The following is an 18323-nucleotide window of genomic DNA, read 5'->3' as shown; positions in this document are numbered from 1 at the left end:
AATCTTGGAATGAGACTATCTGTGACAAGTTTTTCAATGAAATGTCGACCACAGTGTCCTAGCCGACTATGCCACAAATCAGACTCCAAAAATTGGTTAGGGCCCCTTACTTTTGATTGAAAATGGCAAGAACTTGGCACTGATGACGCATTATGAGAAAGAGAAAATGTCTTTAATCCTATATCAAAAGTGGATGAATCCTTGGGTAGACATTCCTTGAGGACGTACATATTCCCTTGACACTCCCCTCTAGCGAACATTTTCTTTGTTTGGAGGTCCTTGACATAGACAGAAGAAGGTGTGAATTCAATAGAAGAGCTTGTATCATCAATGAGTTTAGAAATGGATATGATGTTCTTTTTGATATTGGGAGCAAGAACAACATTAGACAGTGATAGAGACGAGGATGACAATGGAATATGTGCATTTCCAATATGTGTAATAGGATGAGATTTTCCATCACCTGTTATAATGCAACTTCTACCGTAATGAGGGGATAAGTTAGTCAATTTACCTGCATTTCCTGTCACATGGGTAGCTGCACCTGAATCCAAGAACCATTCTTCCTGCTCATTTTGCTTTATAGTCATCTTTGAGAATGCGGTCATCAATAGCTGTTGCATATCTTCGGCGGTGGATTTAGAACTTTGTCCTCCTTGTTTATAATCATGTCTTACCCCTTTGTTTTTATTTTGAGGATTAAACCAACATTGTGCCTTCATGTGTCCTTTCTTGTTGCACTGAAAACAAATTGGTATTTTTCTTGAAGTATTCAAAGGAGACATACCTTGGTTATGTGGTGTTGGTAGAATGCCACGACCACCATGGTTGGAGTTCCCATGGCTCTTACCAAACTTTACATTCATAGTTAACACATTTGGGGAGTTCCCTTGATCAGTCCTTTCAATGACTCTTTTCATATTCATTTCATGTTGGAGAAGTTTACCTTGTAGTTCGTTGAATGAAGGCGGAACAGGAAGGACCTCAAGAGCTGTAATAAAAGCATGATAATCATGCCCTAGTCCATTCAAGGTTTGCTGCACCTTTTCCTTATCAGAAATGTTATTCCCTGAGGCAGCAAGTTGGTCTGCGACGGCCTTAATACGCCCCAAATAATCCATGATAGACGTTGAACCTTTGCTCAAATTCTGAAATTCTTTCTTTAAGTACATAATTCGAGCTTCTGATATTTGGGAAAAGGTATCAGCAAGGGTTTCCCATAATTCTTCTGCAGTACAATCATCAGAAACTGAAAGTAACACTTGTTGAGATAAAGTGGACAAAATATACGCAACCAGACTTTGATCACGTCTCATCCACATAGCATGTTCAGGATTGTTGTCTTCATGAACAGCAATAACTTCTCCTGCCTCATTTTTTATTTCCTGTAAGACGGATATTGGTGGAGCCTTTGTTGAACCATCGAGATGTCCAAAGAGGCCTTGACTTCTTATGAAAGGCATGATTTGCCTTTTCCAGATCAGATAATTCTCATGGTTGAGTTTTTCGGTAATAAGGTGAGGAAGAAAACTTGAGGACATGCCAGAATGCGAAAGGTTTTCCATGACAGCAGAAAGGAATGGTATATAGGTAGAAGATGAGAGGGAAAGAAGACACGATATAACAAGATGTGTCCTTGGGTAAGCAAGAAGAAAAAGGAACAAGAATTGCGCAAGAGAAAAGTAAATTCAGGATAGAGACAAGATGAGAAAAGAGTTCTAACCAGATCAGACCTGTTTGGGCATTTCGTTTGGTAGAGATAACGTAACCTGGCGCTCTGATACCATGATAGAAATCTAGCACCAATATCTGTAACCAGAAAACAGCACTCACGCAGGAAGATAGAGATATAGAGAGAGAGGGAGAGAGAGAATGAAAACAAGAAGAAACTGAGGAGAAGAAGCCGTAGCCAAAATGGTTTGCACGACCTCTATTTATAATCCCATTTCCAGAATTCTAAGAGTCTCCAATCGTAGAATCCTAGGAGATTTCACAAGCTCCAAGGACATTAATTACATCATAGAAACCTAAGAGACTTCACATATTACAAGGATATTAACTACAACATAGAATCCTAGGAGACTTCTCATATAACAAGGATATTAACTACGACATAGAATCCTAGGAGACTCTTCACATGTTACAAGGACATTAAATATCTTAACACATTCTACAAGGAGGTGGAATCCTAAGAGACTCCTCTTCAACATGCTGGTGAAGGATTTATATTTTAACACGCCTAAGTGGCCAAGCCTGTGTCAACCACCTATTGCATGTCCATGTAGAGGTTGCTCCCTTATTAGACGAGTTCTTAAATGTCATGTTCAACAACCTTCTGGATAGCTTACCACCCAAGCATACTACACAACAAGCCAATGGTTTTATTTTGGGATCTAGCCTGGCGAATCTATTAGAAACTCAACTTTCTCACACTCTCTTAATGCACCAAGAAAATAGAAAACAGAAGAAGAGAAAGAGAGAAAGAACACACAAACATTTACTTGGTTCAAAGACAACACTTTCCTATGTCCACGGCAGCCACACAGAGCAGTTTTCACTCTCACAAAAAATTACAACGTATAAGTCAAAATGGCGCCCTCATAAACATGAGATTAGGGCAAAACCCACAAACCAGAAATTAGGGAAGACTATCAACTATATATCAGGTTTTACACTCCAACAATCTCCCACTTGGAGGCTGATCTAGCATTCAAGCCTTGTACTCCTTCGAACCACCATGTGTAGCACCTCCTCAACAATTAACCTTGGAGGGTAACTGACATCATGCATAGCCTCAAATTCTCAACAGTCACAGGCTGTCTATTGGATTTTCTGTTTCACTAATCTTTTCAAGTGACAACACATTATCTTCCAACAAATTAAGAATAAAGTGACACTTCAGTTATATATATGTTTTTTCCTTGCATGGAACATTAGATTCTTTGCCAAATGAGTAGCATTTTGGTTACCATAGAAAAAACACTTCCATGTACTTGGCTGTCCAACTCCTTCAAAAGGTTCTTCAACCAAATCATTTCCTTGCTTGCTTCTGTGATGGCAACATACTATGCCTCAGTGGTGGATAAAGCAACGACCTTTTGAAGTTGAGATACCCAACTAACACATGTTCCACCCAAGGAGTAGACATATTCAGTAGTACTTCTTCTACTATTAATATCGCCTCCTAATTCTGCATCCACAAAGCCTTGTAAAGGTAAGTGATTCTTCCAGAAACAAAGTGACATACCTGAAGTTCCCTTTAAGTATTTCAGGATCCACTTAACAACTTCCCAATGTTTTCTTCTTGGATTAGACATGTATATGCTTACTGCTCTCACTACATAGTGCAATGTTTGGCCTAGTGCAGACCATGACATACATTATATTCTCTACTACATATGCATAAGGGATCTTGGACATAGCTTCATGAACTTCTTGTGTCTTGGGTGATAAATCATTTGAAAGCTTAAAATAACTTGACAAAGGAGTGGTGACATCTTTTGCATCTTGCATTTTAAACCCATACAAGATATTCTTAATATAAATCTCCTGAGATAATTTTAAAGCACATGTCTTCATGTCCCTCATTATTCTCATTTCAAGAATTTGCTTTGCAGCACCTAAGTCTTTCATTGCAAATTTCTTTGATAGTTGTTTTAACCTATTGATCTCTTGTAGATTGGAACCTGCAATAGGCATATCATTCACATACAAGAGCAAAATAATATAACAACTATTAAGTCTTTTTAAGTAACAACAATGATTCATATCACATCTCTTAAATTCATTTTCTTTCCATGAAGCTATCGAATTTCTTATACCAATATCTTGGTGCCTATTTCAAACCATATAAGATCACTTCCAAATAGATCTCTTCTTTTAAATCCCTACGGAGAAAAGCTATTTTGACATCTAACTGTTCTAGGTATAGATTTTCTGCTACAACCAGACTCAACACCACTTTATTTGTAGTCAATTTAACAATCAAAGAGAATACTTTAATGTGAGCAATACTTTCTTTTTGTTGAAAACCCATCACCACTAACCTTCCCTTGCACCTCTTGTTAACATCAGCTTCCTCTTTTATTCAATAGACCCATTTATTATGCATAATAATTTTTCCAACTGGTAGAGTTAGCACCCATGGTTGGTTCGTATGCATGGAGTTCATTTTCTCCTTCATTCCTGACTTCTACTTGATAGAATCTTTTACCTGCATTGCTTGATCAACATGAAGAAAAGCTATTTTGACATCTAACTATTCTAGGTATAGATTTTCAGCTACAACCAGGCTCAACACCAATCTAACTTCAGCCAATTTAACAATCAAAGATAATATTTTAGTGTAATCAATACTTTCTTTTTGTTGAAAACCCATTACCACTAATCTTGCTTTGTACCTCTTGTTACCATCAGCTTATCTTTTATTCAATAGACCCATTTAATATGCGGAGCCCTTTTTCCAACTGGTAGCTCAATCAACAGTCACAGTTGGTTCATATGCATGGAGTTTGTTTTCTCCTTCATTGCTGACTCCCACTTAATAGAATCTTTTACCTACATTGCTTTATCAAAGCATTCTAGTTCCTTAGCATCAAGTCAACAATAAATAGTGCAAGGAAGGAGAATACCTCTAAGTAGGCTTTGGTGTCCTACTCAATCTCCTCAACTATGCCTTAGGCACGCTATGATTTTGTTCCAATTAGTTGTGCTGAACATTCTTGAAGTTATTTCTGACTATGTCCTCTTTAGAAACCTCTTCCAATTCAACAAGCACTTTTCTTGTTTCTTGTTTTTTGGTCCTTTCTAGAACATTAGTGTCTCTATCTTTGTAAAGTGCTATTTATTGAAGATTACATCCTTCTACTTGATTTTTTTCCCATCATCCCAAAAGCGATAACCAAATTCGTCATTGCCATAGCTAATACAATAGCATTTCTTTGACTTTGGATCTAGCTTGTCTGTGTCATTAGAGTCAATGTGCACATAAGAAACACAATAAAAATTCCTAAGTGTGAAATGTGTACCTTTTTTCTCTTTAAACTTTATCACAAAGGAAATATGTTCTTGATCTATTATAGGACATAAGGATGCTAGGAGCTAAACTTGCAACTCTTTCTATGAACCCACAGGTACATCTATATGATGATGACTCAAAAGAGATAGCTTCACAAGCCTACAGATCATTGATTGGTAAACTTTTTTATGTGACAGTAACTCGACCAGATATTAGCTTTGTTGTGGAAAAATTAAGCCAATTCATGGAAAAACCAAGAAAATCACATTGGGATGCAACTATGTTGATTGTCAAGTATTTGAAGTCCTCCCCTGGCAAAGGCCTTTTCTTCAAAAAGGATACATCTCTTGATGTCAAAGCTTGTAGCGATGCAGATTATGTAGGCTCAGTTGATGATAGGAAGTCCACCATAGGGTTTTGTGTGTTTGTGGGAGAAAATCTCATCTCTTGGATAAGTAAGAAACAAAATGTTGTTTCTAGGTCCAGTGCGGAGTCTGAATATTGTGCTATGGCTCAAACGGCTGCTGAAATTACATGGTCTAGATCCTTACTTGAGAGTCTTGGTATTTCTAGTTTTACACCCTTGAAGATTTTGTGATAACAAGGCTGCCACCTACATTGCCAATAATCTAGTATTTCATAAGAGGACAAAGCACATCGAAGTAGATTGCCATTATATTCGTGATATGGCTCAAGAGGGAATCATCTCCAGGATACATGTGGCCTCTGAACATCAAGCCGTTGATATCTTCACTAAAGCCTTGCCTATTGCAGAGTTTTCTAGATGTTGTGACAAGCTGAGCATGATTAACATCTATGCTCTAGCTTGAGGGGGAGTGTTGAATAATATTTGTGTTACATGGTGTTTTTTAATATTTAAGAGTAAAGGAACAACTCGTTACAGATAAGTGTTCTAGTTGTGGACTTTTTTTGTATTTTTTTTACCCTATTCTCATTTAACGTGAGATTAGAGCAGATTAGTGCATATGAAAAAGTTCTCTCTCTCTCTCTCTCTCTCTCTCTCTCTCTCTCTCTCTCGTTCTCTTCTCTCCCTTGGATGCACGCAATAGACATCATCCACAATATCTAGTGGTTTATCACCAGCAAGATAGACTTTTGCAAAGTTGCCTGCAATGTAACTTTGCACGCTTTCCTTACATGAAGTGGACCGAAAAGATGCACCAAAATTTAAAATCCAACATTCAAAGGAGCTATATAGACTCAAGGCTAGGGCTTCATGTATGTTCAATGTGGCAACATTTGCATATTTCTCCTCCTACTTTTGGTTTTTCTTTTTCAATAATTTGCAATCCATTTTTCGGTGACCCGGCTTCCCATAGTTCCAGCATCCTTATTCTTGAGGTTTGGATTGCCTTCTTCCCTTCGATTTAGATCTGGCTCATTCTTGACTGTGTTTGTTTGTCCTTCCCCTACATTGAATATTCATGGCAGAAGCAAGAGTTTCTCCTTCTCCTCTACGAATATCTTCGCTCAAGATCAGATCTCAAACACTGCTAAATTTTAACTTGTTAGATCCATGAGAACTACTCATTGCAATCACAATTGCACCTCAACTCTTAGGCAGCGATGACAATAGAATCAATGTTTGAACTTCATCATCAAATTTAACGTCACAAAATTCAAGTGAGGCATAAACACATTGAACTCATTTATATGATCAGTAACAGAAGCACATTCGACCATCTTCAAATTAAATAAATGACACATCAAATAAACCTTATTAGAAGTAGAGGGTTTTTCATACGTACCAGATAGCACCTTTATCAAGTCCGTGGTGGTCTTCTCATTGACGATGTTGAAGGTTACGTTCTTGGTCAGTGTCAAGCGAACGACTCCAAGCATTTGTCGATCTTGCAACTATCAATCATCATACAACCGAATCAATGTTTGAACCATACCATCAAATTTAATGTCACAGAATTCAATTGAGATGTAGACACATTGAACTCATTTATATGATCAATAACAAAAGCACATTCAACCATCTTCAAATTAAATAAACAACATGTCAATAAACCTTATTAAAAACAGAGGGTTTTCATACATATCAGATATCACCTTCATCAGGCCTATGGTGTTCTTCTCATTGACAATGTTGAAGGTGGCATTCTTCGTCACTGTCAAGTGAATGACTCCAATCGCCTGTCTATCTTGTAACTGTCAATCATCCTACAACATTGTTGTCAGCTTCACTCCGATGAGGGTTGATGAAGTTTCTTTTGATGCAAATAATCTTCGATCTGCATCCTTCATAAACCAAAATTTTTGTCGTCAAACTTCTCTCACCTTTCCTTCTTCCATCCCCATGGCTCCCAAAGTTCCTCTCAAGCACAAACCAAGCTCTAACACCAGTTGTTAGGAACTCGGCTCTCCCACACTCTCTTACCGCACCAAGAAAATAGAAAACGAAAAAAAAGAAAGAAAGAACATACAAAGATTTACGTGGTTCGGAGATAATGTTCTCCTATGTCCATAGCAGCCACACAGAGCAGTTTTCGTTATCATGAAAATTACAGAATACAAGATAAAATAGAGCCCTCATAAACATGAGTTTAGGGCAAAACCCGCAATGCGAAAAAATGACATAAATGCCCACAGAAATGAGGGAAGGTTATCAAGTATGGAATAAGCTCCACACTCCAACAAAATCTACCCACACGACATATGAACTGTGCTGATCATGTTGAGGTGCAAACGCATGCAAGGGTTACATTTGTGAGAGGGATAGCCCTTTGTACAATCCTTGCCCTACTTATGCCCAAGAAGGATGAGTCTAAATGTATGTGTGTACATAGTCGGGCTATAAACTGCTTCATGGTCAAATACAACTTCCCTATCTCTCATCTCGAACACATGTTTGACATGCTCTCTGGTGCTCCAGTCTTTTCTGAAATTGATCTCAAAGCAGCTATCACCAGATTCATATTCAAGAGGGAGATGAATGGAAGATGGTGTTTAAGATGCATGATGGCTTGTATGAGTGGTTGCTTATGCATTCAATCTACCCAATGCCTCGAGCATGTTTTTGAATGTTATGACCTGCGTCTCTGCTTGGGAAAGTTTGTTGTGTATTTTTAATGATATTCTTATTTATAGTGAGTATGTATCAAACCATCTTTCCAATCAACGTAGTGTTTTAAAAATTTTGAGAAAGGAAAAGTGGTTTGCAAATGTTAAGAAATGTGATTTTTTCATTGATAATTTGGTTTTTCTAGGATTCATTGTCTCTTTCGAAGGAGTTAAAGCAGATCCACCAAAGGTGCAAATGATTGTCGATTGGCCTACATCTAAGACTCTAGGAAAGATCCGTAGTTTCCACAAGTTGGCCTCTATCTATTGACACTTCATATAGGGTTTTAGTACTATTACAACACCTATTATGAAATGCATTAAGAATACTAGGTTTGTGTTGAACCTTGCAATTGAGAGGGCATTTCTTCTTATCAAGGAGAGGATGACCACTACCTTGTTTAAACACCATCAGATTTTTCCAAGGTTTTTGAAGTGGAGTGTGATGCTTCTAACGTGGGTATTGGTGTTGTCTTGATCCAGAATCAAAACCACTTGCATTTTATAGTGAAAAGTTGACTCAATCCAAACGTCATTATTCCACTTATGATATGGAGTTTTACAATATAGTGCAGGCCCTGCACTATTGATGTCATTACTTGATTTTTAAAGAGTTTGTTTTATACACAAGTTCATGTAACATTAAAATTTTTCCAAAACAAAAAATGCTTAGTGCTCGGCATGTCAACTGGGTCAACTTCCTACAAGAGCACACATTTTCTATTAAGCATTGTCTAGTACTATTAATAAGGCTGCTGACATGCTTAGTAGAAAGAATCATCTTCTTATGACTATGTCAATCAATGTTATTAGTTTTGAGGGTTGCAAGGAGTTGTATGCTGTTGTCCCAAACTTTCCAGAAACATGGGATGAAGTCATTGCAAAGCCTAATATTTCAAATATATATATTTTTTTTTGCATTCACAATGGTTTTCTTTTCTGGGGCAATAAATTGTGCATTCCCAACTTTTTTTTTGAGATTAAGCTGGTTTTTGGGCTTCAAGAAGGAGGATGGTAGAGATATTTTTGGTCATGATAAGACCCTCGCTTTACTTGAGGAGCAACACTACTGGCCCAAGATGTAGAAAGATGTGGTCAAGTTTGTCAACAATTGTCGAGTATGTCAAATGGCTAAGGGATAGTATCAAAATAGTGGTTTGTACACCCCTTTACCTATCCCACACTAGCATTCGGACCATGCCTCCATAGATTTTTATGGTAGGACTTCCTAAAACTATGTGTGGTCTTAATTCTATCGTGGTTGCGGTTGATCAGTTTTCCAATATGGCAGTTTTCACTCTCTTCAAGCATCCAATTGATGTCTCGTTAATTGTGTCCTACTCTTTATGAAAGTGTTCCTAGTGCATAACATCATTTCTGATCACGACACACACATCATGAGTTATTTTTTAAAATCATTGTGTTTTGCTTAAGTACAAGTTGCAATTTAGTAGTGTCTACCACTTTCAAACATATGGTCAAACGGAAGTGCAAACCTACTTCGTTGTCTAGTTAGAGATCACATCAAGTGTTGAGATTTAGTGTTGCCCCAGGCTGAGTTTGCTATAACAGTTCATTAAAATGCTCCATTGAAAAGCCTTCCTTCCAGAAACTACAAGAGAGCTTTGAGCCCTACAAGGCCTGTCGACCAGGGTAGTCAAAAGGTTATTTTTGAGGTAGCAAAGCATATTTGGGTATACTTACGTCCAGAGTGTTTCCTAACAGTCTCTACCGTGTCCTACAACGTTCAAAAAAGAATTTGTACCTCATAATGCACATCTCGCTCATCTTTAATGTAGCTGATTTATATACCTATTTCTGGTGCTATTGACTCAACAGGATTTGAGCGGCTAGTACAAGCTATTAATATGCAGGGTGCTTCATCATGACCACTAGGCCCACAGTTGACATCGCAAGCAGATAGGGTGATGGAGGCCAAGGATTTTGTTGTGGGCTCGTCTTGACAGAGAAAGGCTACTCTGCATATGTACTCCAGGTGAGTCCAGGCAACTCATTCCATTGCTGCTCATCTTTCACTGATATGAGTGCACATTTTTTGTCAAGAGCCAAAGTCTTCAACCTAGGGAAATTTACGTAGTATAGTTTAGAGTAGACCAGATCTTATATTCTAATCGGTTTAGGCTTATTTGAATTTTGTTGGGTTTGGATATTTTTAAAATTTTTGGACCCAAATCCAATACGGATGTCAGAGTTAAGCATCTTAAAAAGGCTTCTTTTCTTTTGTTTAGGACTAACTGTTGATGAATAAACCCTAATCCCCTTTTGTTATTGAATTTCACTTCATTTTCTCATATTTTCCTCTTTTGTTCTTGCTTCTGTTGTTTTTTCCTGTGGGAATCAGAGTGAGGAACTCTAATCACTGCGTTAGAAATAGGATAGGCCTACGACTGGCAAAGGTTTTGAAGGAACCAAAATTGAAGTGTTCAAAATTGGCTTATTTGTGCAATAAGCCAAACAAACCAAGAACAAACCAAGCTAGATCATGTTTTTCTCGACAAAGGACACATGGGGACAAAGTCCTTGGGTGTACTTGCTTTGTTCACATCCTTGGTTCTAATAAAGACAAACTTGGTACACAATCAATTAAATGTATTTTTATTGGTTATCCAAAATACCAAACTTGGGGCATCAATTAAATGTATTTTCATTGGTTATCCAAAATACCAAAAGGGTTAATCTATTTTAACTCCCATACTCATAAGCAGTACATTAGTGCATATGTTACAATCTTTGAGTCAAGTCCTTATTTCCAGTCTACTCCATCACTATTGGACATGTCAACGTCTATTCCTTTACGTATCGCACCGGTTTCCCTGCAGTCTATTCATTGTGATTCATTCCCCAGTGTCAGCAGATTCCATGATCCCCCATAGCACCGGTTTTGCTCAGGACTGTCCACCAGTCGCTTCTCAGGATGTAAGTATATATGATGTCACTAATCCTCCTGCATAGGATGCTTCTGAAATATCTTTGGACTTATCGACTGTCTTACACAAAGGCAAAAGACAATGTACTTTTCATCCTATATCTAGGGCTGCACAACGAGTCGAGCCAACTCAGGCTCGACTCAAACTCACTCGAGTAAACTCGACTCGAGCTCGACTCGCTTTTTATATGAGTCAAGCTCAAGCTTAAATATAAACTCAAGTACGTTAACGAGTCGAGTTTGAGTTGGTAACTTGACTCGGCTCGACTTTAATCTCATATTTTATTTTACGTTTTTAATTTTCCCTCCTTTTTTTTCACCCACTCAACTTAATCTCATTTTATTTTTACGTTTTTTAATTTTCCCTCTTTTTCTTCTGTTCACCACCACGCAGCCACGTTTCTTTTTATGTTAATTTATTACACCCCACTTTCACATTTTTCATTTTCCCTCCCGCCTGCTTTTCTCTTTCCTCACCATTTTTTCCTCCATGCGTGCTGCGAGCCATCGAATGCAGTGAAAAGGAAGGCAAGTAGTCTCGGAGAGTGCGCATTACGAACAATGAAAGCTTAAACGAGCCACTCGGGTCAAGCTGGAGCTGAAATTGTGAAGCTCTTGTCGAGTTCAAGTCGAGCTCGAGCTGACTAAACATGAGTCGAGCTGGTCGAGCTCGAGCTCGACTCAGCTCGTGTGCAGCCCTACCTATATATCAGTTTGTTTCTACTAATGTATTGGTGGGCCTACAACAGTTTGTGTCAGCCTTGTTAGTACGTTCTATTCCCTCCATTCACCAATAGGCATTACTTGACCCTAGGTAGCAGTAGTCTATGCAGGATGACATGGAGACTCTAATGCAAAGGGGAACATGGGAATTGGTTGATCCTCCATCTAGTTGTGATGTCGTGGGCTCCAAATGGGTGTTTACTGTCAAGTACCTGTCTAATGGCTCAGTAAAGCGCTACAAATCTCGTCTTGTAGCAACAGGTTATACACAAACATATGGGGTTGATTTCTTTGAGACATTTTCTCCTGTGGCTAGGATGCACATTATGTCTTGTATCCATTGTAGTACATTATGATTAGCCTTTATATCAGCTGAATGTTAAAAATGTCTTCTTATATAGGGATCTTGATGAGACCATATATATGCAGCAGCCTCCCGGCTTTGAATGTCAGGGAGAGTGTGGTAAGGTGTGCAGGTTGGCTTGAAACAAAGTCCTCGTGCTTGGTTTCACAAATTCGTAGAAGTTATGTTAAAATGTAGCTTTAAGAGGTCTCAACTGGACCATTCGTTGTTCATCAAGAAAGGATCTAAAGGTATAGTTGTGCTAATGGTGTATGTTGATGATATTGTTTTGATAGATGAATGTGAACAGCAGGTACCTCAAACAAAGAAATTTCTACAAAAACACTTTGTTACCAAAGATCTTGGCCAACTACGATACTTCTTTGGCATTGAAGTTGGTCGTAGTAAGGAAGGAATGGTGTTATCAGAAAGGAAATATGTTCTTGATCTATTATAGGATACAAGGATGCTAGGAGCTAAACCTGCAACTCTTTCTATGAACCCACAGGTACATCTATATGATGACGACTGAAAAGAGATAGCTTCACAAGCCTACAGATCATTGATTGGTAAACTTTTTTATGTGACAGTAACTCAGCCAGATATTAGCTTTGCTATGAAAAAATTAAACCAATTCATGAAAAAACCAAAAAAGTCACACTGAGATGTAGCTATGTTGATTGTCAAGTATTTGAAGTCCTTCCCTGGCAAAGGTCTTTTCTTTAAAAAAGGTGCACTCTTGATGTCAAAGCTTATAGCAATGCAGATTATGCAGGCTTAGTTGATGACATGAAGTCTACCACAGAGTTTTGTGTATTTGTGGGAAGAAATCTCATCTCTTGGAAAAGTAAGAAACAAAATGTTGATTCTGGGTCCAATGCGGAGTCTGAATATCGTGCTATGGCTCAAATTGCTGTTGAAATGACATGGTCTAGATCCTTACCTGAGAATCTTGGTATTTCTACTTTTACACCTATAAAGATGTTTTGTGATAATGGGGGTGCCACCTACATTACCAATAATCCTATATTTCATGAGAGAACAAAGCACATTTGTCATTACATTCATGATATGGTTCGAGAGAGAATTGTTGACATATGTTGTATTTGGGTGACCTATTTGGGTCTGGATCTGAACTTGATCCAGTGTACTACTGTTATGGCCCTATTAACCTGTGTAAACCCTAATTTTCTGTGTGAATGAAATTCTTAGAGAGAGTGTTTGGCTGCTAGTGGGCATCAGTCCTACCTCACCTGTGGCTTTTTCCCTCTTGTCGAGGGTTTTTCCACGTTACATTGTGTTCTTTTCTTAGAGCCAAATTTCTGGAAAAAAAATTTGTTGTTTGTCGTGAAGTTCCGGCCCCCCTTTGCTCGCCTGACACTCCCCTGCCTTTGCACCACTTGACGCTGCTCTGCCTCTGCACCGCCAATGTTTCCTGCTCCATCATCGCCGCTTACTCCACAACATCAGTTGTGTTCGCTTGCCTGAGCAGCTGTGAATGCCACAATAGGTGCTATGTCTCTCTCCCTCTTCTTGCTCGACACTCCTTGCCGCTTCTTCAGACTGTCACCCTCCTGCCGTTGCTGCAGGATACTGTTGCCTAAAAGAATAGGGAACTGGCAAAGAAGCAGTGTCGCATGTTCTATCCAATGTCGCCCTTCCATCTAGCGCCGCCCGTGCTCCCTGTGTCGGTGTTATTCCTGTGGGATCTGCCATGAAGTCTCGGTACCTCTGTTCACGCCAGCCATTGCAGTTTTTTTCTTTGTGTTTTTTGTTTTTGAAGCTGCTCACTGTCGGTCGACTCTGTTGTGGAGGTTTGTGCCTTGATTGTGACATCATTTGCCATTGGTGCTCCCAGTTGTTGTTGCTACCCTTTGCCACTACCGTTCTCTGCTGTGGCCAGCCCTTTAGCCGCCTTACTCCTAATTGCCACCGGTGCTCCCAGTTGTTGCTGCATGCTGCCCTGCGTTTCCTTCTAGCAGTCGGCAGCCGCTTGTTCCACACTACCAGGGATCATCTTTCTCGTTTCTTACTTAATGCTAAGTTTCTTTATTGCATACACTGTGTTATTGTTGTCTCCTACAGAGTTGTTCTTCTATTACTGTTGTGTACGTTTGCTTTTTGCTACACTGTTGAACCTTGGTTATGGCAGAATCTACTTTTTCTACTGTCAATACAAACCAGGCCGATGTTGGGGCATCTAGAACTGAAAATGTCCCCGTTCAAGTTACTACCATTCACCTCACCAAGGAAAATTACCTTCAATGGTCTGCTGCTATCATTATGGGGATTGCTGGTCAGGGCCGAATTGCTTATGTTAATGGGAGGAAGATTGAACCTGCTGACACTAGTGTTGCTTGGGACACATGGTTTCTTGAGGACAACCAAGTTAAGATTTGGATTGTCAACTTTGTCTTTGATATTCAACCTCTCATTCTTCGCAAGAGGACTAACAGAGATATGTGGGTTATTTTAGAACAAATGTATGGCCAGAAGAAGAAGACTGTTCGAGTGTATCAACTGATGAAAGATGTTTATGCACTACGACAAGGGGATCTCTCTGCGACAGACTTTTATGCAGCTTTGAAATCTAAATTGGAGGAACTTGACTACTATTCTGATGATATTTGGAATTTCCCCCAAGATTAGGTACATCATGTAGCCAAAGAAAGGGAGAATAGGGTATTCTTATTTTTAGCTGAACTGAATGATGACTTTGAAGGTATAAGGAGTCAAATTCTTAATTCGGAAGAGTTATTTAGTATTGAAGATGTCTACTCCCGTGTAGAAGCAGAAGAGCAAAGGTGTATTGTTATAAATGGGAGAAAGGGGGATCATACCTCATATAATGAAAGGTCTGTTCTGGTTAGTCATGCCCCTATGGGAGCTGCCCGACCTCCTCGAAAATATATGCATTGCAAGAAAACAGGTCATACCATGGAGTTTTGTTGGGACCTATATCCTGAAAAGAAGAATAGTAAATGGAGATCTTCTAGTGGAAAGAAGCCTATTTATATGCTCATAACCCTAATGGTGGGAAGACTCCTATCTCAGCTAAACAGATTCATGAACTCCGTGCTAATTTAAGCGGGATTGATGTTGGTCAGGCCGAAGTGTCAGATGATGTGAAGGTTAACCATGCTATGGCCATTTTTGGCGAAAAAGGTAATTCTTGTATGGGAGAATGGATTGTTGACAGTGGTACCATCCACCACATGACTGGCAATCCTAAGCCCTTTCATGAGTATAAGCTCTCATCTGGAAAGGAACGTGTTTCTCTTGTCGATGGTTCATTTACCGCTGTGGCAGGAAAAGGGAGTATTTTTTTGTTAAACAAATTTTTAGTGCATGGTGCCATACATGTTACTCATCTTCCTTGAATCTTTTGTCTGTTAACAAGATTACAAATGAGCTGAATTGTGAATTCATATTCTCTGCAAATCGTTATGTGTTGCAGGACTTAGTGACAGGGAAGATGATTGAGATTGGTTTGGTGTCTGAAGGCTTATACTGACTTCCCATCTATGTGGCCACAACTCTTATGACAGCAGTTAGCAGGACAGAGAAGATTGTCTTCAGTCATTTTTGTATTGGCATGAATGCCTTAGGCATCTCCCTTTTGGAGTTTTGAAATAGTTATTTCTTGATTTATGTTCTAGTTTGGACATATCTATGATATCTTGTGATGTATGTCAGTTTGCTAAACATGTTAGGGCTTCATACCCTGTTTCTAATAGTCGTGCTAATGAAGTTTTTTCTTTGATCTATTTTGATGTGTGGGGGCTTTTGGGAATTCATATCCGTTGTGATTTTCAATATTTTATAACCTTTATAGATGATTACTCGAGGAGTACCTTTGTTTACCTGTTGAAAGATCGTAACAAAGTGCCTCATGTCATAACAACCTTCATTCTTTTTGTGGAGACCCAATATGGTGGATCTGTTAAGACCTTTCGGTCTCGTGAGTATGTGTGTCAAGCAATAGAGGATTTCCTTCGAAAATGGGAGATTGTTCATGAGACATCTTGCAACTATACACCTCCTTAAAATGGGGTCGCTGAGAGGAAAAGTTGCCAGCTGCATCATGTCACCAGGGCCCTCTTGTTTCAAAAGAATCTTCCAAACATTATTGGGGAGATGTTCTATGCATAGTCGTGTGTTAAATGGCGGACCCCCCACTCTATGCTTCCAGGGAATCGTCAACGCTTTCACCTCCCTCCTTGTGTCTTTGGATGTGTTTGCTTTATTCATGATCACAATCCTAATGTTAAAAAACTTGATCTAAGGTCGATTTAGAGAATATTTGTTGGGTATCCTCCTACTCAAAAGGGGTATAAGTGTCTTGATCCTACAACTGGTCGTGTTTAAGTTACCAGGGATGTCTCCTTCTTGGAATATGTCTCTTATTTTGGTGAGAATCCTCTTCAAGAGGAGAAGTCTATGTCAAGAGAAGAGTATTCTCTGAGTCAGGAGATTCAATTTACAATTTTTTTGGAGTACAAGCGAGAAGAGAGTCCACTAGTTGTAGATGTGCTTGAACATGAGAAGAATGAAGGGTGTTCCACTGGGACGGAAGAGGAACGTAATCGCTTGTTTGGGCAGGTCTACTTTAGGCCAAAAGTTCATACAGATGAGGTGACTGATGGTGAGAATTCTACTCATAATCCCAATGTCACTTCTTCCCTGGATGACCCAAGTCTTGCCCAGGACAAACAAATTGAGAAAGACATTCAGACAAAAATTGGAAATGAAGAGTTTTGCCCTGAGAAATAGTGTCAGGTCATGTACTCAACACCCTATTGGTGACTTTGTATCATATTATAGACTGAACAAGAATTACAAATGTTTTGTAGTGGACTCATGCAATGCAAGAAGAGATGGAAGCTTTGATCAGAAACCGGACATGAGAAATGGTAGAGATCCCTAAGGCGGCTCATCGGGTTGGATCCAAGTGGGTCTACACCATTAAGTACAAACCAGATGGGAATGTTGAGAGACACAAAGCTCGCCTGGTTGCCAAGGAGTTTAGTCAGAAATATGAGATTGACTACTTGGAGACTTTCGCTCTTGTTGCAAAGATGAAGACTGTTAGAGTTATCATCTCTCTAGCATTGTTGAAGGAGTGGAAGATGTACCAACTTGACGTTAAGAATGTCTTTCTCTATAGAGATCTTGAAGAAGAAGTATATATGTGTATGCCCCCAGGATATGAGAAACTGAGAAAATGCTGCAAACTGAAGAAAGTTTTATATGAGCTCAAGCAGTCTTCCCGAGCATGGTTTGAACGTCTTAGACTTGTAATGAGATAACATGACCACAATTAAGGAAACAGAGATCATACTCTGTTCGTAAAAAAGAAGGAGATAAGGTTACTCTTTGGTTAGTCTATGTTGATGATATGATTGTTATATGCGATGATAAAGATGAGATAACAAGATTAAAGAGTTTACTGGCTGTCGAATTTGATCTCAAGGACCTTGGCAAACTTAGATATTTTATGGGTATTGAAATTGCTAGGTCAGGTACGACCCTTGTGCTGAATCAAAGGAAGTATACCTTGGATCTACTGAAGGAGATAGGAAAACTAGGGTGTAGATCGGCTTCTACTCTTATGGATATTGGACACAAACTCAGTATTAAGGATGTAGAACCTCTTTGTGAAGAGGCTAAGGAGAGGTATCAACGTCTGGTTGGAAGATTAATCTATCTCACTCTGACTAGACTTGATATCACCTTTGCTATAAATGTGATGAGTCAGTTCATGCATGTTTCTACGGATGCTCACCTGAAGGCCGTCAATAGAATCTTGTGCTACTTGAAGAGAATCCTGACAAGGAGCTTTTATATGCGAACAAGGACCTATTGAGATTGAAAGGTATTCAGATGCAGACTGGACAGACTGTGTTGATACTAGAAAATCTACTTCAAGGTACTGCGTTTACCTAGGGAAAAATCTTGTTGTTTGGAAGAGTAAGAGACAAAATGTTTGTTCTCACTCAAGTGTAGAGGCTGAATATAGGACTGTTGCTATGAGAGTGTCAGAATTACTGTGGTTGAAAGTATTGTTGATTGATATTGGAATAGAGGCTAAATGACCTATGAAGATGCACTGTAATAACAAGTCCGCAATCAATCTGGCCAATAACCCTGTGTTACATGACCGAACAAAACATGTCGGGGCACCTATCTAAGTCTGGATCTAG

Source organism: Nymphaea colorata, chromosome 11 (assembly GCF_008831285.2).
Source record: "Nymphaea colorata isolate Beijing-Zhang1983 chromosome 11, ASM883128v2, whole genome shotgun sequence".
Lineage (NCBI taxonomy): Eukaryota > Viridiplantae > Streptophyta > Magnoliopsida > Nymphaeales > Nymphaeaceae > Nymphaea > Nymphaea colorata.
Note: the sequence above shows the minus strand (reverse complement) of the source record.